General features: G+C 41.7%; 1 long non-coding RNA gene across 1 annotated transcript in view; it reads left to right on the forward strand.

Moving 5' to 3' along the window:
• The first annotated feature begins 883 nt into the window (after positions 1-883).
• Positions 884-20,370, forward strand: part of LOC124596434 — a 28,438-nt gene continuing 8,951 nt past the window's right edge. The window contains exon 1 of the long non-coding RNA XR_006978297.1: positions 884-1,006. This is a non-coding gene — a long non-coding RNA (uncharacterized LOC124596434). The remainder of the gene's footprint in view (positions 1,007-20,370) is intronic.

A 20,370-nucleotide genomic window follows, 5' to 3' on the forward strand; every position in this document is an offset into this window, starting at 1 on the left:
AAAACGATGTTATCCGTATTTCCTTAGGCACTGCGTGAGACGGTATTACTGTGCTTGCGGCATGGACTGCCTTCACTCAGTCGTACATAAAAATGACGTCATCAAATCGGCCGATCATTTGTAATGCTATGAAAGCCTTAAAAATGACGAAGTTCTCATTTGAAAACAACTGGCAAATCGTTCGCAATAATTATTCGTAGAATAATAACTGTGTTTGTGCCCAGTGGTGAAAAACCAGATTTAACAGTGCGAAGCTTCCAGTATTTTGATAAGCAACTCTGTTACGTAATGTTACGGCAATCAAGACTAAAGTTGTTGGTCAGCTTATGGGTGGCGACAGAAGTCGTTCAGGTTTGCTTCACATTTACGCCGTAGAGCCGTAGAAGACAACTAATGTGTACCGCTGGAGACCTTGAAAGAGCGAGTCGCTGCATTACTATTTCTTACTACGCACGTTTGCAGGCGTCCCGTAACAAGTGACCCAGTAATACTCCTGTCACATCTCCCTTGCGCCCGGTAGGACTCCAACAAAGGGCCGTTACATATGTAAACACTAAACAGGACTCCCACGCCACCGACAACTGCGTCAGTAGCGCTAGTGACAATAAAAACCTTATTTACGACGTAACGAATAGGCCCGGTCTGCGTGTCCGCTGGAGGGAAGGAGGGGGGAGCCAGTTCTGGGACGTCAACGAAAAAAGAACAGCGCAGCAAGGCTCGGCGGGAGGGGGGGGGGTGGTGGCGGTATGGTGGTGGCAGGGGTGTGGGGAGTGGGAGGCTGGATCCACGCAGCGGAGCCCCAGCATAAACAAACGAAGGGCCCGAGCCGAGCCGCCAGCGCGGCGTGCTGGCCTTGGGCCTCCTGCAGCGCGGGTCACGTAGGCAGGCCTCCAGCGGCGGCGCAGGGGGTGGGGGCGGCCGCCGGCCAATATTACTGGCCTCTACGCGCGACTAGTTCGGCAGTCGTCCGCCGCGCGTCGCTGCGCCACGCCAACGGCCACAACAGGTACGTAGCTGCTACAGACATGCTGCTGGTACAGCGGTCGTCGACTGGCGTTCGTTGCGAGCCCTGTCGCTTACCAGTTTCATGTCTGACAGCACACACTATCAAAATACTGCTACGGTTACAGAGAACAGTTGAAAAAGAAATTCGTTTTGTTTCTCTGCAGGCAAAGCAGTTTGCGATTCCGTTAGTGTTGCTGGAATCGGCTGCGCACTAACAGCTGGCGTGCTTTTAAGTTACCGTTCCGCCCGATCAGAAACAGAACTAACTCCGATTTTAAGAAATGCGACAGCTAACTTTGAAATAATAATAAAGAACAGTGCAATCAGCATTATGCAATTATATCTACATTTTCGGTACAAAACATTAACTTGAATCGTAGAGCAAATTGTCACTGTTATAATGGTACGATTACCTCTGCTTGTTGCAAATTTTGATCATTCTTAAACACGAGCTTCTTGTCACGCAAGAAAGAATATTCCTTTGTTCGAGAAGTGTAAATCGACACTCCAATCATGATACCGTGTATTTTACTTACACATACTGTGTCGTAATTCTGATATTTTATGTGTATCATACGGTAATATGAACAGCTTATTGTGTATACGGTGAAACCAGAGTGCGGAAACTTAAAAAGTATGTAATCGTGGTGGTAACCATAACGCTGCCTGCGCTCGAGTGTTGCGTTGTGTTCTGTTCTCTGTGAGTGGTGATCAATGCAAGAGTTAGCGTTTATTTTAGTCGCCCTGTTGGACCATAGCCATATCATATAATTGTGAAATTTAGTCTGAGCTCCTGAGGAATAAATTTTCTGAGTAATGTCGAAACTAGTTGTTTTATTTAACGATTGAACTGGGAATGGCTCTACGTCGAAATAGTTGTTTCAACATGCTGTACTTACCCAAATGTTATTTACGTTTTGTAAACACGAACTGCCGCCTCTAATATTACTACCAATAAACTGTTAAATCCTTGAACACACGCAGTATGTGTTATCCCACGACGTTAGGTGATCGAAAAATAAATTTGATATATACAGGATGCTTCTAAACTCCTGTTGCATGCTTTTATAGCGAAAATTGTAACATAACGTACTCCGCTAGGTGAAAGAATGACTCTTTAAAACTTCCTACATACGCAACCAACTAATAGGCCCACGCAATTGTATAGAACGGCTACATAAAGGATTTTCAGTTAGCAAAAAATATTTATATTTTATTTTCCATTACAGATCGGTTCCGCCATTTAGTTGTTGCCAAGCGCCTGTACAACTAACAAAGAACTTAGAAGGACTTAGTTAAAAAATACAATACCCATACATATTAAAAAATACAATACCCATACAAATTAAGCTGCGTCTGCTGTCATAAGTAACTAAAAAACAGTGAAGCACTTAATGAATTTGAGCAATATTACTCTTGCACGTCGAAACTGAAATCAAAAACTGAACAAGTGTGTCCACAGTCTAGTATAAAACAGATACAAGATACCAGGGTATGAACACAATATGTAGTATACTTGGAATACAAACAAAGAGATAATCGCCACGTATATCTATTGTATTCTAGGTAATATATACAAATGTGCAAACAGTTTATGATTTTATTTTTTGCGCCGACTTTAATCTGAGGATTCTCTGATTGAAGTAACTAGGTCTGGTACTTCACTGTATTGATATTATGACGCTACAGACAAGTTGGTTGTGTTTGTGTTATATTTTTGTGAAATATGAGCTCGTTGTCGCGTTATAGGCGCAAAAGCCGAAAGCGGATATGCAGAATAAAACAAAGAAACATTATTTTAATTCAGTAATCCTTACGGAAATGAATACGTCTTTTTTGGAAATTATTGAGGCTATGATGTCCGAGTGTAAGAAATCAGAAATGCAAATAATGGTAGTTACTTGTGACGAACGAAGCGTGCGGTATCCTTTTATCTCATTGTTAAGTGTACAGTCGAATCCTCTTCCACTAATATTGCTCCACGATTATCAACAGCGGTTTGCACTGAGCACTGTTGCCACATTAGTCAGTTGAATACAAAATTAATGTAGTAATTATAATTACTAAATCGCACTTTATCGCCAGATAATGCGATATATTACTTCACATGGTTACTCATAAGGCGTGGTATTACCGTATACTCATACACACACACACAAAAGTTTGCTATTTGTGTAGGACAATGTTATCCATGGATAACGCTGTCCCAGAAAGAAAGGAAAAGACACAATAAGTATGAATAATAACGTCTTCAGTCTCAAATTTTCGTGTTTTATTTAGTCACACAATGAGTTTGGGTCTCTACGGGTCCATCAACTGGTGGGAATCATTTTGATACATTACTGACTTAGCTGCTGAGCGAGATGACGCGAAGCCTATGTTCCTGCTGTGAGAAGATTAGATGTTTAAGTTCGAAATTCGTGAATCAAATAAGACAATATGATGAGAAACAGTAAAAAAACTTATCGAAAGATCAAGGAAGATCGTATTACACTTTAATCTCAGCAAACTTTGATTTATTCGTTCTGTTATTTTCATTAAATAAGGCAATACACCTTGAGTGATGTTATGTGTAATTACAGAATGCATAAATCATCGTTTTCTGACATTCGTTAAAAATGTTCTTCGTGGATCTTCCGGTAAATTTTTCACTGTTTCTCATCATATTTTCCGTTGTTTGATTAGCGAATTTCGAAGCTTCGCATCTGCGCTCAAGAGCTGAAGTAAATGGACTATTAAAACGATTTGCACCTGATGATGGACCCACAAGGTCCGAAATGCGTGGTGTGATTCAATAAAACACGGAACTTCGTGACTCAACGCGTTACTATGCATACTTCCAGTGTAATGAATACAGTCACGAGCACATCTGCAAAATATGGATAAAAGTAAATTGAAAAATAGTTCCATCCTCAGTTTCGAAGAAAGTTTTCGAGAGATTTACCTTGATTGTGGGGCAAATGCCGGAACTGGTAATCCCCTCCCATCTGTTCTTAATTGTGTGGCCCTCTGCCCCGTTGTGAGAACACTTTGTAGTTAGGTGTAAAGAACCGATGCTCTATCGTGGGCCGGATCTCCATACCATGAGTAGTTAATGTGATAAAATTGGGAACTTTAGGTTTCTAGAGATGAGTTCCTATTTAAAACAATATAAATTTATATCTGCTATGCCCAAACCTTCGAATTCCGAAAATACTCTGTGCACTCGACAGTTACGGTTGCTGTAGCTCACATGTGATATACGTTAGGGAGTTTCTATGGATCCCAATCCTTCGTTTTAACGATTAGCACATCCCTATATCTGATAGTAAAATTACGAACGGTACTGTGCGCATACGAGTGTTTGCATACAACAAAGACTAAACCGTTTTCTTTCTGTTTACCTACGTCGATAAGGCTGTTACTCGATTTGTGTGATTCACGTTTGCGATACCTGGATGTGTGCCATTGGCAACTAATGACTGTCGGGGCTGGAGGTTTAGTGGAAAAGCGCGTGCGTGGAAATCGATAGGACGCCGGATCCCATACCGCTCGGACGACGGTAATTTTCAGTTTGTCATTGATCTACCACCCGTTTCTCAATAATGTAGGGAGTTGCCAGAACCGACACGTACAGTTCAGGTTCCACGTCAGACTGTAGGTTCCCTTTCCCCGACTGGATAACGGATAGATTGTGGACGCACGTTCCCGAAGTGGTGTCCCGTTCAAAGACGTTGATACACACGAAATTATCATTATCAAGTGATAACTACCAAGAAAGCGTCAAATTTTACACACTTCGTGATAATTTATCACTTGAGAATGATATACAATTTGAATTCGCTTTTGTGAAATCTACAACACGAAACGGGACATGTCTATTCCGGAACGGGGAATAAGAGATGTGCTAGACTACATATCGAAAGGTCACGGGTTCGATCCCCTGTGACTTATCGCTCCTTTCTCCTCTGCCAATGATGTGTTATGCGAAAAATGAGTGCAGCGATTTCTCTTCCGCGTTTCTGCTGTGTCCTATGACGTAATTATGCGTTGAGGCAAAACGTCCGTGTACGAAAAACTGGACAATCTTGCAGAGAGCTACTGTATTTAAAAACAAATACTAGTAACCGATAAATTATATACATAAAATGTATATGAAGTTACAGCGCCGTAAAGAGACCTTTGTTCTATCTTGTTACTACCGGAGGTTCGTCTGTAAGAGTAAATAATAGGCTCTCCGCTCGCCACTCCATCTCCTCTCCTGCCGTAATCTGTTGTACCTCCATTTTTTGCACCTTGCATACGAAGATAGATGGACGAATGAAGAGATATTTGATTTTTCTAAATTACTAGGACAAACTGGTTATAAAGTCTTAGCCGCCAATTTGCATCACGTCAGGCTGCCATGTCAGATCGTGCAAGAGCAACTTGCGACATCGAGACGGAAGTAATCTCAATACAGACGGTGTGTTTACATATCAGCAGCACCTGAAACAAAGCGACATCAACAAGTCAGCCGTATACTTAATATTGTTAATCGTCCTGGCCGGTGGTAGACTTTTTGCGATTAGAAATGACAGTTAAGTGGCAAAGTTAAGTACTCCCGGCTGTATTTCTGACACAGTATCCGCCTTATATGCAACAACTGTGAGCTTTTAAGCGATTCTCGCTGGTATATCCAGCACCATTGTCTCGGTAGAGAAACTTAAATGTTCACTTACTTTGTTAAGGGTACGCTATCGTGTGTTACAATTAGAATCTGTGTCAGTTACGCAGACTGTGAATTGTAATGCATTTCGTTGGCAATAAAAAATGCTCGGAATGTTCTTCGACAAAAGATCTAAATCGATGAGAGAGGTCTCATTTCTGATGTACGATGAAGTCTAGGCTTCATGTCTGACGTAATGATGAAGTCTAAAACCAAGTTTTGCCTCCCCAGACATTCAGCTAGGTTCTGTTCTGTTTTCTTTTTTACCATTATTGTTTTTCGTTATTATCTCAGTGTAAAGTCTCAAATCGAATCCTTACGTCGTATTTATTTTAGCCGCCCAGGTTGGACGCGTCCTTTCGGGGAGTTTTCTTCGCCTACCAGGGAAAATACGTTTCCATTTTTCCACCAGTCACACGCAATACGAAGACATATGTAAAACAAACCGGGGAGTACGAAGCCCATTGGAAGTTTCTGATAGATTAGAACTGTCTGCCGAACTGGATTTAGAACTGGGACTTCACGTTTGCGGGCAACCGTCTTACCAAACCGAACACTGCTTACACAAATCATTGACAGATGGCACGCACATCGTTTCTGTTGTTACCGGTGAAGTAGTGAGACGACTGTAGAACGTGCAGCACTACGGTCATCGAAAGCGTCGGCTCGAACGAAAGCAGAGGTGAGGAAGGGGGAAGTAAAGCGCATCCTTCACACACGAGATACCCACAAACACCACTGAGTTCTCCGTTGGAGGAAGCCCGGCATCTATTTACGAATTGAGGTTAGGCTGAGAAATAATGATGATATGCTAGGACTGCGGACAGGCTACCGGAGTTTAAATTTACACAGATGCCCCACGTCAGGTAAATTACCGCGGAAGATAGGATTTGTGACACAATAAACACGTGGTGTTGACATTTTAAGACAGCGGCTACCGAGCCCACTGTTGACAGTGTACTAAAATAAATGGACAGCTTGTGTCCGTTCACAAAAAGAGCCGCCGGAAATCAGATTCCAGCAGCCCTGACGCTTGTGTCAATATTTCCTCGTGCCACTGTTGACAGGGGAAAAATCCAACACAGATATTTCCTCTCGCTGTGGAAAGAAAGACGGCCCGTCGGTAGCTGGCAAATATAACTGGAGGCTCGGAAGAAATTATCTTCATGCTCTGAGCATTACATTACACAGCTATCGATAACATTAAACGGGTTGTGATTCTATTTGTTGCACTTTTTTCCCCTCCATGCTCGAAAGATTACTTGTTGAATGCATAATACCAGTTGCTTTTCCGGTTGATGCAATTTACTAGTTAACACTTGTTTTTAATAGAGTCGGAACTTGCAGTTCCCATAATTATGAAAGAGCAAAGGGCTACACCGGCGTATTGTACACAGTCGAGTTAACTATGGACACTGTGAAAATAGATCAGAATATGGAAGTTCATCTCTGTTTTATAAATGAAAAAGGCTACAAATCAGGCTGTAAACAATTAATTCGCCTGGTTGCTTATTTATTTATTCGTAATTTTCGTAATTTTATGCATGCATTTATTATGACACACAAATAACAAGAGCTGTTGTTGTACGTACGTAGGATTCCGCAGCCGGCATCACCTGACATGAAATTTTTCTTGATACAAAGCCGCGTCATGTAATAAAACATCTGTCACTAGATCAATAAAAGCGTCGCCGAAACGATAATTTTATTTATGGAGTGATAGTTATTTTACAATACCCAGAAAAAATATTGCTTAGTTTGGAATTTTAACATCTAAAAAATAATAATGTTAGGAAGGGTGAAAACAATGGTAGCTACAACAGAAAGAAACCGGAGTTAACTCTTGGTTGTGAAGAAAATTATTCAGGTGATATCTGCTTGCGTATTTGGGTGAATGTTAGGTTTCAGCCCTCACACCTGCAAAAAAAAATAAAACACGCTAGGTGGCTGTTTGATTAGCACTTTGGAGTCACATTCAGGAGAACGACGGTTCGCCGCATCCACCCCGATAAGGATTGCCATGGTTTCACTAAAATCTATGCCAGATGTCGGAATGGTTCATTTGAAATGGATACGCCTGATTATATTTCCTGTCTCTCTTCCGTTTAGTTTGCCTTATACCCTTTGGTATTGCCGCTGACGTATGTGAAACCTAAAATTCCTCCCTTGCAGAAAACTTGTCGAATGTCTAAACAAGTGTGCCACAAGGTTCGGTAATATTTTCTGTTTCCTGTTTACTCCGCATGCATTTTTGCATAGGGGAGTGGCTCCATTTATTGCGCATGAGGAGGGCAAGGATGGAAGGAAGGAAGCAAGCTTAAGATTTAATGTCCCGTCTGCATCGAGGTCATTAGAGACGGCGCACAAGCTCGAAATGTTTCAACCATCCTAACATTTGTCTCGGGCGATTTAGGGAAATCACGGAAAAGCTAAATCTCGAAGACTTTACACCGATTTGAACCGTTGTCCATCCTAATGTGAATCGAATGTACTAACCATTGCGCCACCTCGTTCGGTGTCAAGAGGGCCAAATTAAGCCCGGCGCTATTGTTTAATATTTAGTGGTGGTGTAACAGACATACTTTACGTATAAAGTGTACGAACAGCACGCTACAGAAAAGAGAGAACTGACATAGGTAAACAACATATAATTTCGGTTGAAATAACACAATTATCTGTAAGCAGTCACTCATATTTTCGTTTCCAGTACACATTTTGTAGAATTAATCCTGTATAATATTGTTGCGAGTAAATCGTCTACATGTGATCCAGGATGCTTTTTCTTACACCCCGCATTACGCGCTTCACATACCGTGAACAACGGAACACGTAATGGAAACATGAAAAAAAAGAAAGACTGCTTGCAGTTATCTGTTTAATAAAGTAGATATTCAGAATGGTTCCGGGTAAGCTGAACAAAAAATATTCGCGTTCAAGCTACATTTCACATGAAGGAAAAAAAAAGTTTATTTTTACAGTAGTTGGATCACTAACTTCAATCATATATGATGAGCATCTTCAGATTTGAGTGGATGATAGGCGAAAATGTTTTGGGAAAAGTAGTAGGCCTGCAGTTACACAATACAGAAATGCTAACACGTCAGGCTTCAAAGCCTTGATAACCGTTTCTATTGGTACGGGATAAAATATGTTGCGTACTAACAGACCCGGTCATCAAGGGTTTGGTGATGGTGTTTTAGAATTTCGTTATTTTGTGGTTCCAGGCTGATTACTTTTACCGGAAGATTTTGTTTGGTCAGCCACTCAGACCTAAAGGTGCTCATTTATATGGTCGAAACTAGTCATTAATTGCGTATGTCATGCAACAGAGACTGTAAAAATTCTTTTTTCTTCAGATATGTACAGTTGCTGTGTATCTCGCGGAGAAATGTCGTCTAATATCAGAAAACAAATAAATATACTCCAAATCGTAGTATATACCGGTAACATTTTTGTTTGTGCTTATGACCCCGTATTGCTTTTAATGACTACCTCAAAGGCCTCGCGGCCGAAGAATGACCTGATATCCAAACGAACACGAGAAGAAATTCTCGTACAGCAGGCTATGCAAATACTGCCGCTTGCAATGTAGCGCAAAGCTGAGAAATAAATGCCTACATTGTAGCATACGTGCCGGCTGTCATGTGCCTTTCAGCCTTTAGACTGGTAACGTTGTAGCAGGTAACGCCCATGAGGGGCTTGATTCACGTGGGACATACAATTAACCAGCTGCATGCCATGTCGTGCTATCACGCGAGCTCTGCAATGGTATGTTTCGTGCAGGGCAGATACGGGCGAGAATACTGCACGCGAACGTTTTACCTCAATAGCGTGCACTTCCTGGGTTGGTTGTTGTCAGTGCTAGACACTTTCGGAAGGCAGAGTAAATACAGTCGTAGCCATCTACACCCTCTTGCTGCATTAGTAACAGTAACTGAGAGAGAGAGAGAGAGAGAGAGGGAGAGAGGGAGGGAGGGAGGGAAGAGCCCTGTAGTTTGCAGCAAGCGACTGATTTTCTTTTTTTTTCCAGCGATTATTAATCAGACAACGGCCACATAGAGCGCGGAAACATGTAGGCCTACCGCGTATTAAATATGCTCTCGTTTGTTGCGTATTCGTTACCCAGACAACATTTTATAATCATGATTTTGGAAAGGGTCCAGATACACTAAGGGGATCTCAGACATTTTGAAGACTCTTCAGATTCTTTCCCGTTGTAAAACTGTTACATACGCCATTTTCGTTTTGAGCAGTGATTTGTCGTCTGTAGCAAAGCACACAGAAATTCGTCGATTCGGACGTATTTTCAAAACTAGGGCAACTAGTTCGATCTATCGATAAATTCGATGATTAATAAAATACCACTTACTCACAGTATAATTTCTCTCGCACTTACCATGAAGGTATAATTAAGGAAAATTGTTTTTAAAATTTCGTTAATTACTTTTAAGGCTTATAGCGGCGAATGAGTAAGTATGATTTTGAATGAGAAATTTTGTGCAACAACGTTCAGTTTCCGCTGTTGAAGAACGAATATTAAAAACCAGGTGTTCGTGTGTCCCGAATGTACTAATGGTTCAAATGGCTCTGAGCACTATGGGACTCAACTTCTGTGTCATTAGTCCCCTAGAACTTACAACTACTGAAATCTAACTAACCTAAGGACATCACACACATCCATGCTCGAGGCAGGATTCGAACCTGCGACCGTAGCGGTCTCGCGGTTCCAGACTGCAGCGCCTAGAACCGCACGGCCACTTCGGCCGGCGAATGTACTAATGTAGAGTGTAATTATCAATCTACTGTGACTACGGTAGCTAACAAATTAGTGTGTACACAAACGAAATGTCGGGTTTTGGAGCATACTATTATTTGTATGTTCTGGAAATGAGATACTGTTCAAAATGATAGTTTCAAACGTCTTATTTTGCACCTCAGGCACAGTTTAAACTTCTTCTTACTCTATTTTTATATTCGGAATCCGAAAATTATACAGTGCTTCATCTGCCTCGTACGTTTCTAGCGCTCTAAGCGGTTACATTTCTTCATGCAGTAACCAGAAGACGAACGCGTTTGCCTTGATCGAATCTAAGCCGAGGCGCTATTGTTGATCAAAGAAAATTTGACCGAGGCCTAACTTCGACAGAGTTCCTTATTTCGCCACCAAATTTTGTTTCACAAAGAAACTTTGTTAAAGAAAAACAGTGTAATACCGGCCTTAGCCCTGTGTGATTCGTAACGTTATGCCTGAGGCAGCCATAGCGAACGCATTACCGGTACTCATGTTCAATCTGTTTTTGATTATCTTCGTTAGTGTTTTGTGTGTTTAGGTGTACCATTTTGTTGTTTCGTTTTTTCATTCTGTTTTGTGTGACACTCTTTTGCTCTTCCATGTGGTGCACAGTTTTCACAATCAACGGAAGTCCGATAACATATTTTCTGTTATATATCTCAACTATGTTTGTGATTTGCGACATAAGAGCGAAATTTTTTCTGTACACCACTTTTATTTTGCTAATTGTTTTATGCAGGATAGCGTGAGAACCCCGCAGTTGCAATGAAATGTAACAATAAGAAATGAGCGCTACCACCCGCCATTTTGTGGACGAAACACTTTATTTACATGTAACTTGGTTTCGGAGCTAGGTGGTTTTTAAACGTTTGCATACTTTAGTGCCCAATTTTTAATATTTCTTCCGATTAAATAGTTCCTTTGATTCCATTAGGAGCCATTGTGCACTACGACCGTAGACTATAAGGAAAGATAGGAACACAGCGATTAATCGCAATCCCAGCAGCTTTTATTATTCTTTCATATCCAGATTTCAGCTGTAAATAACCATCTTTTGTGCTAAAATACAAGGAAATTAAACAATCAGAATTTGATTTACACAGCACAATACGTAAAACACCATGTTATCCAATAGCAACGATCCATTCTAGTCAACACACCGTTTGAATGCGTTACAATCCAACAAACTCGCGACATTTCATCTCAACATATGACCTTACTGGTGTACAGGCAGGAGGAAGCCGCTGTGGTTCTTTACACGTACAGCAGCCTCAGCTTTACACGTACTTTAAAAACCCTTTTCTATAAATAAAATCATCAAGTATATTTGCATATAATTTTAAATACATCAAGAAATGCCGACTTACAATGTGTTTGTTCGCACATCAGTGGTGAAATGATCCACTAAAACTTATGCAAAGCATCGTTAATAGGTCCGTACAACTTTCATAAACAGAACTGTTACAAGAAGTTAGAAATAGAAATTAAAAAAAAAAAGTTAAAAAAATTTGGAGAGCGTCTTGATAAAATACAGTTACATATCAGTTTGAAATGTACTGCCACGAGTTTATTGGATTGCAACTCACTCATTTGGTATGTTGACTAGAATGGACTATTGGATAACGTGGCCTTTTACTTACTATTTTATGTAAGTCAGTTCTGATTCTGTAATTTCCTTGTATTTTAGCACAGAAGATGGCCATGTATAGCTGAAATCTCGATACGCAAGAATAAGAAAACTAATGGGATTGAGAGTGATTGCTGTGTTCCTATCCTTGCGATTACATAGTGTTTTTTTTAACCTAAAATAACACTGATTAAATATTTCTTTGAGTCCACCATCTTGTTCTGCGTTGGAGATTATTAGACTGGTATTACACTGTCAGTTTTTCTTTGTCGAAGATATTTGATCAAATATTAATCATATTTCTTTGACTGAGGTCTTTAACATCGTGCAGAAGGTGGTATCACACAGTCTAATTACACTTTCATCAAATATTTCGTCATAGTTCCTTCACTGCGCATTCGCCAAAGTCATATGGGATCACGGACTTTGCGGCCATGTTTATATTTTTAAACGTCAAACAGCTCCAACCGGTTACATTTCTCAATGCAGTAAACAAAAGACGAACGATTTCTTTGATAAAATACAAGGCGAGATGCTAGATCTGATCAGAGAAAATTTTATTAAGGTCTAACTTTGACAAGGTTCCTTATTACACTATCAAATTTTATTTGACAAAGAAACTTCGTCTAAGAAAATTTGATAGTGACGAAGGAACTATGACGAAATATTTTATGATAGTGTAATATCTTTGACATTCTTTGTCAAAGAAATTTTGATAGTGTAATACTAGCTTTGCAAACATTTAAATTTCATGTAAAATATATTTCACCATTTGAAGATTAGGTTAGGCTCAAAACTAACTATCGCATTTGACTAAATGGCGGTTGCCTGCTGTGGTTTTGTCATAATTATACTTCCTTTACTAAGCGCTGTAGGGAAAGGGGTTTTGTACAAGCAAACCACTGTCTCCATTTGCTGTTTCGACTGCGTTGATGTCGGCGGTCCTCGCCTGTAATCCGGAGAGCCGTTTACTGTTGACAGATAGGCGGTCCCGCATACACCGTCGCTCCGGCCCCATTCACTTTGTCCGTGCTAGGGGCGGGAGACGGGCTCCGCCCAGCGTCTCATCGCGCCAGCGCTCATTTAGCTGAGAGGCTTTGATGCGCGACACGCCGCGCCTTGCATTAATATTCCGCGCGAGATGGGATACGCTGCAGTGGGCGGGGGCAAAAAACAGCAGAGACAGAGACATACAGGTCGAGAGGAAGGGCCGCGCGTCACGTAGGCCGCGCCAGAGGGCAGCACCATCAACGTAACTCGCTCGAGGGCCAATAGATGGCAGCAGTCGTGCTAGCTGCCGTCGGGAGACAAAGGGAGGCGCGAGCCGGTGTTATACCGTCGACACTCGATAACTCCAAGTGCAACGTTCCTCATAAATGGTTCAATAATTGAGCGTAATTGTAAAGAGAGTCTGAGTGGTCAAGGTGGAACGAAGAAATAGTCGCGAGGGCATCAGGCACAAGAAAAAGTTTAAAAAAGCTAAGATTGTTTTCTGCTTAAGTGATTTCCAGCGTGGTAGGTGAGAAATAATCTAATGTTCTTTGTTCTAAGATGGACGGTCCTACGAGAATCATAAGCTTGTACTTTCCGAAGTCATTATCTACTCGGCTACGATATTCATTGTTTAGTAAAGAAAGGAGCGCCACAAAGAATTGAGTGTCTGAACAATTACAGAAATAATTATTGATGAAACAGTCGAATTATGAAGTGATAGGTAGCCACTGACGCCGAGTAATGGAGTATTTGTGGACGGTATGTCATGACAGTCGCTTCGATTTGTCGTCTGTACCAAAGCACACAGAAATTCGTCGATTTACGGACGTATTTTCAAAACTAGGACAACTAGTTCGATCTATCGATAAATTCGATGTATTATTCGAATTAACAAGAATCAACTGTACATTACCTACAGTTTTGTATTATCGCGAAATATGGGAGAGAGTGTCACTGAAATTTTACAGGATTTTAGCTGGACATCATTAAAAGAAAGGCGTTTTTCGTTGCGACGTAATCTTCTCACGAAATTCCAATCACCAACTTTCTCTTCCGAATGCGAAAATATTTTGTTGACACCGACCTACATAGGAAGAAACGATCACCACAATAAAATAAGGGAAATCAGAGCTCGTACGGAGAGATATAGGTGTTCGTTCTTTACGCGCGATATACGAGATTGGAATAATAGAGATTGTGAAGGTGGTTCGATCAACCCTCTGCCTAGCACTTAAATGTGATTTGCAGAGTATCCATGTAGATGTAGATGTACAGTAGTGGTACTCAATCCCGTCACTACCGCCCAGAAGTGGGCGTTCCAGCTTTCATGGTGGGCGGCAGGTGGTAATAATTTTAGAAACATATTCATTTGGTTTTGGTATGTTATTATTATACGCTTGAACTTGCTATCTCTGCTTATAAGGTTACATTCCAACTTTATAAATCACTATAGCTGTGCAACAAGTGCGCGGCAGAGGTACAAAAGTGGGCGGAAGTTAAAAACAGTTGACTACCCGTGATCTACAGCATTACTTCGATTCTGTCTCACTGGCATGGCAGTGGGCACGTTTTATTGTATTATTTACCTTAATCCTAATGCGAACTGAAAATTAACTTAGAAATTACTGTAACGAGGTATAATATTAACTATTTCCACAATGCGTTTCGGATGGTTACACCTCCATCAGGTGGATTTATGTGAATTATTAGGACGCGTATGTATTGTTCTGGTATGTATGTATACCTTGACTACTGACAGACAGTGGCACAAGTTATCCAAAACCAATGGCGTCTGTGCGATAGTTTCTAAGGGGCGAGGGGGGGTCTAGACCTGGTGCATAGAGTACTTTTAATATTTTGGAAGACGAATGACGACTTATAAGTAGCCGTAAAGAGGTTCAGTTCCTGACCCTGTTAACAACCTGCGTAATACTGACTTTTAAATCATTTTCTATTAGACGTACAGTTCTCATTACGTATTCAACATAGAAATTGAAAAGAAACAGAGATCAAATCCATCTCTGTGCGACTCTTTAAGGACCCCGAAAGTTTTTGTATATTGTTGCTGTATTTTTTGCTGTTGCCCCTTGGTTTTTGTAAAATTTCTTATTAGATATATAAGGAGTTGTGATAACCCCATGAATCCCAGTAGTTCCCATAAATTTAAGTTGATTTAACGTAGTCAGATGTTTTGTACAGTCTATGAACCACATAAAAAGGTCTTGTAGGCATTCTATGGCATTTTCCATGATCCATCTTCATGTTTGCTATTTGATCCCAGGTGCCGCTACCTGTTCTACGCTCTGCTTGCTCACTCAACAGCTCTCTGTCTACGTACGGTTTCAGTCGGTTTTAGATTATTTTTAAGAGAATCTTGTTAACTTTCCAATTAGGTGAGTTGAAAAACCTTTTTAGGATCTCCCAGCCAAAAATTCCTTACGATATATTCATTACAGTTGGGGCCACTGTCGCACGGCGTTTTTAAAATGCCGTTTCAACCGGACGTCTTTAAGGGATAACTCTATTGACGGCGAAGTAGAACGACAAGGACAGCGAAGGAAATCGGCACTGGCTTTGATTAAGGAACCGTCCTTTCTCTGACTACAAGTAACTGCGGATAAAAAGACGTGAATGTTTGTATCTGCATAGGAATTCGAATCGCATCCTTCCAATTACGATTCAGTGCCTTAAGCAACACTCGCCTGGCATAGTAATTGCGCAAGAAGCCTTTGGTGCAAAACAAAGCAGTTCGTAGTTACAAGACAGCGTAACGTGTTGTATTTCGAATAAGTGGTCACGTATCTCATGCGTCACAGGGAGACGTGCTTCACAACGACGCATCACTATGGGTCGAAATTGGACGTGCTCATGTTTACAAACACTGAACAGCGAACCTTTCCATTTTCACCCGTATTTGTTTTCAGTCCACTGTCCTTCTCCCAGAAGAGAAAAAAAAGGAACGTTAATTAAAGTGACTGCGACCAGTCGTCGCTCCTCTGCTTCGCTTCCGGATTTCCCGGAATTCGCTCTTTGTAGTCGCGCCAGAGGCAGCGATGCGCTGTCAGCCGCGGATCACAGGCGGGCTCTGATTGAACAACCTGTGACACTGTCGACCCGCCCAATATCGACCTATCGTCTCGCAGAGAGGCGGGCGCCGACCCTGCCCTCTCGCGGCTATTTCCGGCGCCTCTCAAAAGGCTCGTCAGCAGAGTGTCCTTCACAGCCATTGCCAGCTGTGCGCCTCAATGCGTTCGTTTCCCGATACTTTTTTTTGCTTTTTTTTGTGAGTACACAATAACATCGAAAAAAGTACGAATCTGATAGCAGTAGTCCGTTATCTGTGAGAGCTCAAATCTAATTTAGAGTCCCGGCGTATTAGTTTCTGCGTCTACTAGCGTCTATAAATGTTGCGAAGGTCACCGAATAACGTGCCAAATGCATCTGTGGCGGTCGTAGATACATCAAGGAGGATGCCGTCCCAGTTGCTGTAACGTAGTAAACATTATTCCTATCTGTCGGATGGGCTACAAATCTGCAAAGTAACGGGCTTTAACGGGTACACAACACTGTCGCCTGTCCAATCCAAGATTCAAGTACACGAGGAAGAAATCCTTGTGTCTGAAATAACCTGGATTTATGCGTTGTTGCTTTGAGCGCAAAACCTACCTTTGGGCACGAGCACCTTTGAATTTTACTTGCATGTCGGAAAGAGCAGACTTTGTTCACGGTCCACAGCTGTACGAAATAAATTGAAATTTATTCGCTAAGTGGGAATTCTTTCACATAAGCTGTTTTAAGTGTAGATGTACAGCTTGTTCGTGACATGAAATTGTGTGCCAGAGTGGACTCGAACCCGGATTACCCGGTTATCACGAGTGGTCGGTTTGTGGCCAAGCGGTTCTAGGCGCTTCAGTCTGGAACCGCGCTGCTGCTACGGTCGCTGGTTTGAATCCTGCCTCGGGCATGGATGTGTGTGATATCCTTAGGTTAGTTAGGTTTAAGTAGTTCTATGTCTAGGGGACTGATGACCTCAGATGTTAAGCCCCATAGTGCTTAGAGCCATTTGAACCATTCGAGCGGTCGGTTTGACAACTTCAGCTAACTCTGCGCGCTCCCCGAACCACCCCAAACCTCCATATGTCACAGTGTCACACAATTATGACATAGTACACTATATTCATCGGGCCGTACGGTGCAGATGCCGACATTTGGACGAAAATATGTAGCGTAAAGGGGCAACGAAGCACCAGAGATAGAAGTCACAAAGCACACACAACTAAAAGCTTAACCATAAAGAGGAGAGAAAGTGTTGATGCTGGGCGTCATGTTCATTCGACTGCCACTTTATAATTCAAGCCCACAGGGGGAGCTGCCTTCGCTCCGTTGCCAGTTTCCTGCATTTGTGAGTGGAAATCCCGTTCGCCAAGAAGGAAGGTAGAGATTTTATTGTCACGTTGATGACGAGGTCAGTAGGGGCAGAGCTGAAGCTCGGATTTGGGAAGGAAGTGGAATGAAATTCACCATGCCCTTTTGAGTCGAACTGTACCATTTGCCTTGAGCATTTGGTAAAACCACGCAAAACTTAAATCTCGATGAAAAATGTCATATTACCGCTTAGTTATACTACCAGTTTCAGTAGTCTGACAGTCATCAGTTTCATAAAAGTATTTGGAGCATCATATTAGATGTAACAAAAAATCGTTATCGACAGGTGATAGAACCATGGATAATACACTGTCATCATACAATAGATTGACGATGTAATTCATGTTATGATATGATGACAGTTTATTATTCTTGTTTTATTACGTGAAGATGACGATTATGTTTAGGAACCTGATGATGGTCAGACGACTGAAACTGGTTGCACAAATAAAGTATTTTACCAGGAGCTGAAGGTGGTGATATGACATTTTGCAAATAATATGAGCTATGGAACACCAACTCCTGCAATTATGCTTAAATTTGGATATCTCGATAGGGATTCGAACCACCGTCTTCCAGAATGCGAATGTGACTTAATACTGCGCTAAGTCGCCTGGTCCTTTCCTGAAAGTGACGAAGTCAGAGCACTACGGTACAAAACGGGACATACAGATTCTGCAAGTCGGTCATCAAACGATAACGGCGCTCACCCACAGAAGCTTGAGTTGTACTCAACACCATGACAATTTTATGTCTTGCGGGTAGCAGTACTGGTTCCCTCCCGTTCACCAGGAGGAACTGATTTCCTTTGCTGCGAATATGTTTCTGGTTCTCGCACCTCTGAACTCTCCGTTGGCTACCGTCCATGTTATCTTCTGTTCGTCGTTCAGTTTGTGTGACACAAATTGACAACAGATCTCGAACTTAACCAAATCCTTGTGTACACTGGCGTTAATAGTATCCTTGCTAGTCCACAATTCCTCTAATATCAGTTTCAGCTATAGTCGCCTATTTTGTAACAGTATCTCTGACACTTGCGTTAGATTTTCTGTCATCATATTTACTGGCAGTTGACTTGGATTCATGGCACGCTTACAACAGTTTCCTTACATTCCTGACAGCATTTTAACCAATCGAAAGCACATTTTGTGCTCATACCTTATGTTCCGCAAGGGCTGTCTCTTTCTGTGACTTCTAGCAAATTGTGACATGTAAGACCTGCTTCTATATTGTAATGCGTGATGCCCATGATATCTACATTTGCATATATGTATGGTGTGATTCAGCTGCTACGACCAGTTCGTTTTAATGCATTCCAGAGCGCCTTCAAATACCACGAACGAGATTTTCATGTTCACATTCCAGTACAAAATTGAACTACAGTATATTTCTTACAAAAAGGTACTATTAGTTTTACCTGCAAGTAGTGAGCGAGAGCATATGAAAATCTTGTTGCGGTATTTGAAGGCATTGCCGGTTACACAGATCCCAGCAGCAGGGGCAGCTGATCACCTTGTGTACTTTGTAAGCCCCTGTGAAGTGCATGTCAGATGCTACTTCACATTGTACCAGTTATTAGGTGTGCTTCCTATTTCACTCACGTGTGGAGTATGAGGAGAATGATAGCTTAGACTCCTCTGTGTGCTCTGTAATTTGTGAAATCACATCTCTGAGGTATGTAAGGGGTTACGGTATATTCCTAGATTCTTCAATTAAAACTGGTTCTTAAAACATTCTAAGCTGGATTTCTCGTAATAGTTTGGGTCTATCCTCGAGTTTCTGCAAGTCAGTTTCTTCAGCATCCCAATACACCTTCTGAGTTAAACAAACCAGTGGCTATTCGTGCTGCTCTTGTTCACGTTCAATATCCCCTGTTATTTCTGACTGGCAGGGATCCCACACACTTCAGCAATATTCTGTTTCAGCAATATTCTGTTTTCTAAGCAATCTCCTTTACACACATTGCATTTTCCTAGTATTGCACCAAAGAACTGAAGTCTCCCACCTGCTTCACGTACGATTAATCTTATGTGAATGTTCAGTTTGGTAAAAAGGAAGGAAGGAAGACTGGGGTTAACGTCCCGTCGACATTGAGGTCATTAGAGACGGAGCACAAGCTCGGATTGTGTCAAGGATGGGGAGGGAAATGGGCCGTCTCCTTTCAAAGGATCGATTTAGTGAAACAACGGAAAACCGAAATCTGTATGGCCGGGCGCGGGTTTGAACCATCGTCCCCCCGAATGCGAGTCCAGTTCCATGTCGTATCGCTACACATTGTTACGCGAAGGTATTTGTGTGAGTTGACCGATTCCAGATGCGACTCATTGCTACTGTAGTCTCTGGACAAAGTGTTTTTGCTAATTTTTGTGGCACTTTGAACTCTTACAAAGATCCGGCTGAATATCTGTGCAGCTATTTTCAGACAGTACTATTTTGGCATGAGCCACACTTGCATAGAAGCAGCGTGACGAACTAAGGACCGTTTTTATTGCTGCCGGGTGTTTACCATGGTTCAGTCGTCTACGTGAAACGATCTTTTGATAGCATACTGTGCTGTTGTCTTCAGGTGATGTCTGTAGAATGAGCATCTTCCCTACATCAATGAAACATGAAGAAACGGAAGTGTTAGGACAGACCTAGTGTATCTGGGACTGTGTTCTAAAGAAGGCTATTGAAATACGAGTGGTTGTTAGCCTGATGAACAGAGACAATGACTTCACTTTCACTAGGCGATCGCGCCTACTCGTCATCACCGATATATGATGTATGGAGGCCATCAATGTCGACGTACCTTTCCATACAGTGACTGGCGCAGCGGAAAGAACGCAGAACATTAACCTG

Source organism: Schistocerca americana, chromosome 2 (genome assembly GCF_021461395.2).
Source record: "Schistocerca americana isolate TAMUIC-IGC-003095 chromosome 2, iqSchAmer2.1, whole genome shotgun sequence".
NCBI lineage: Eukaryota > Metazoa > Arthropoda > Insecta > Orthoptera > Acrididae > Schistocerca > Schistocerca americana.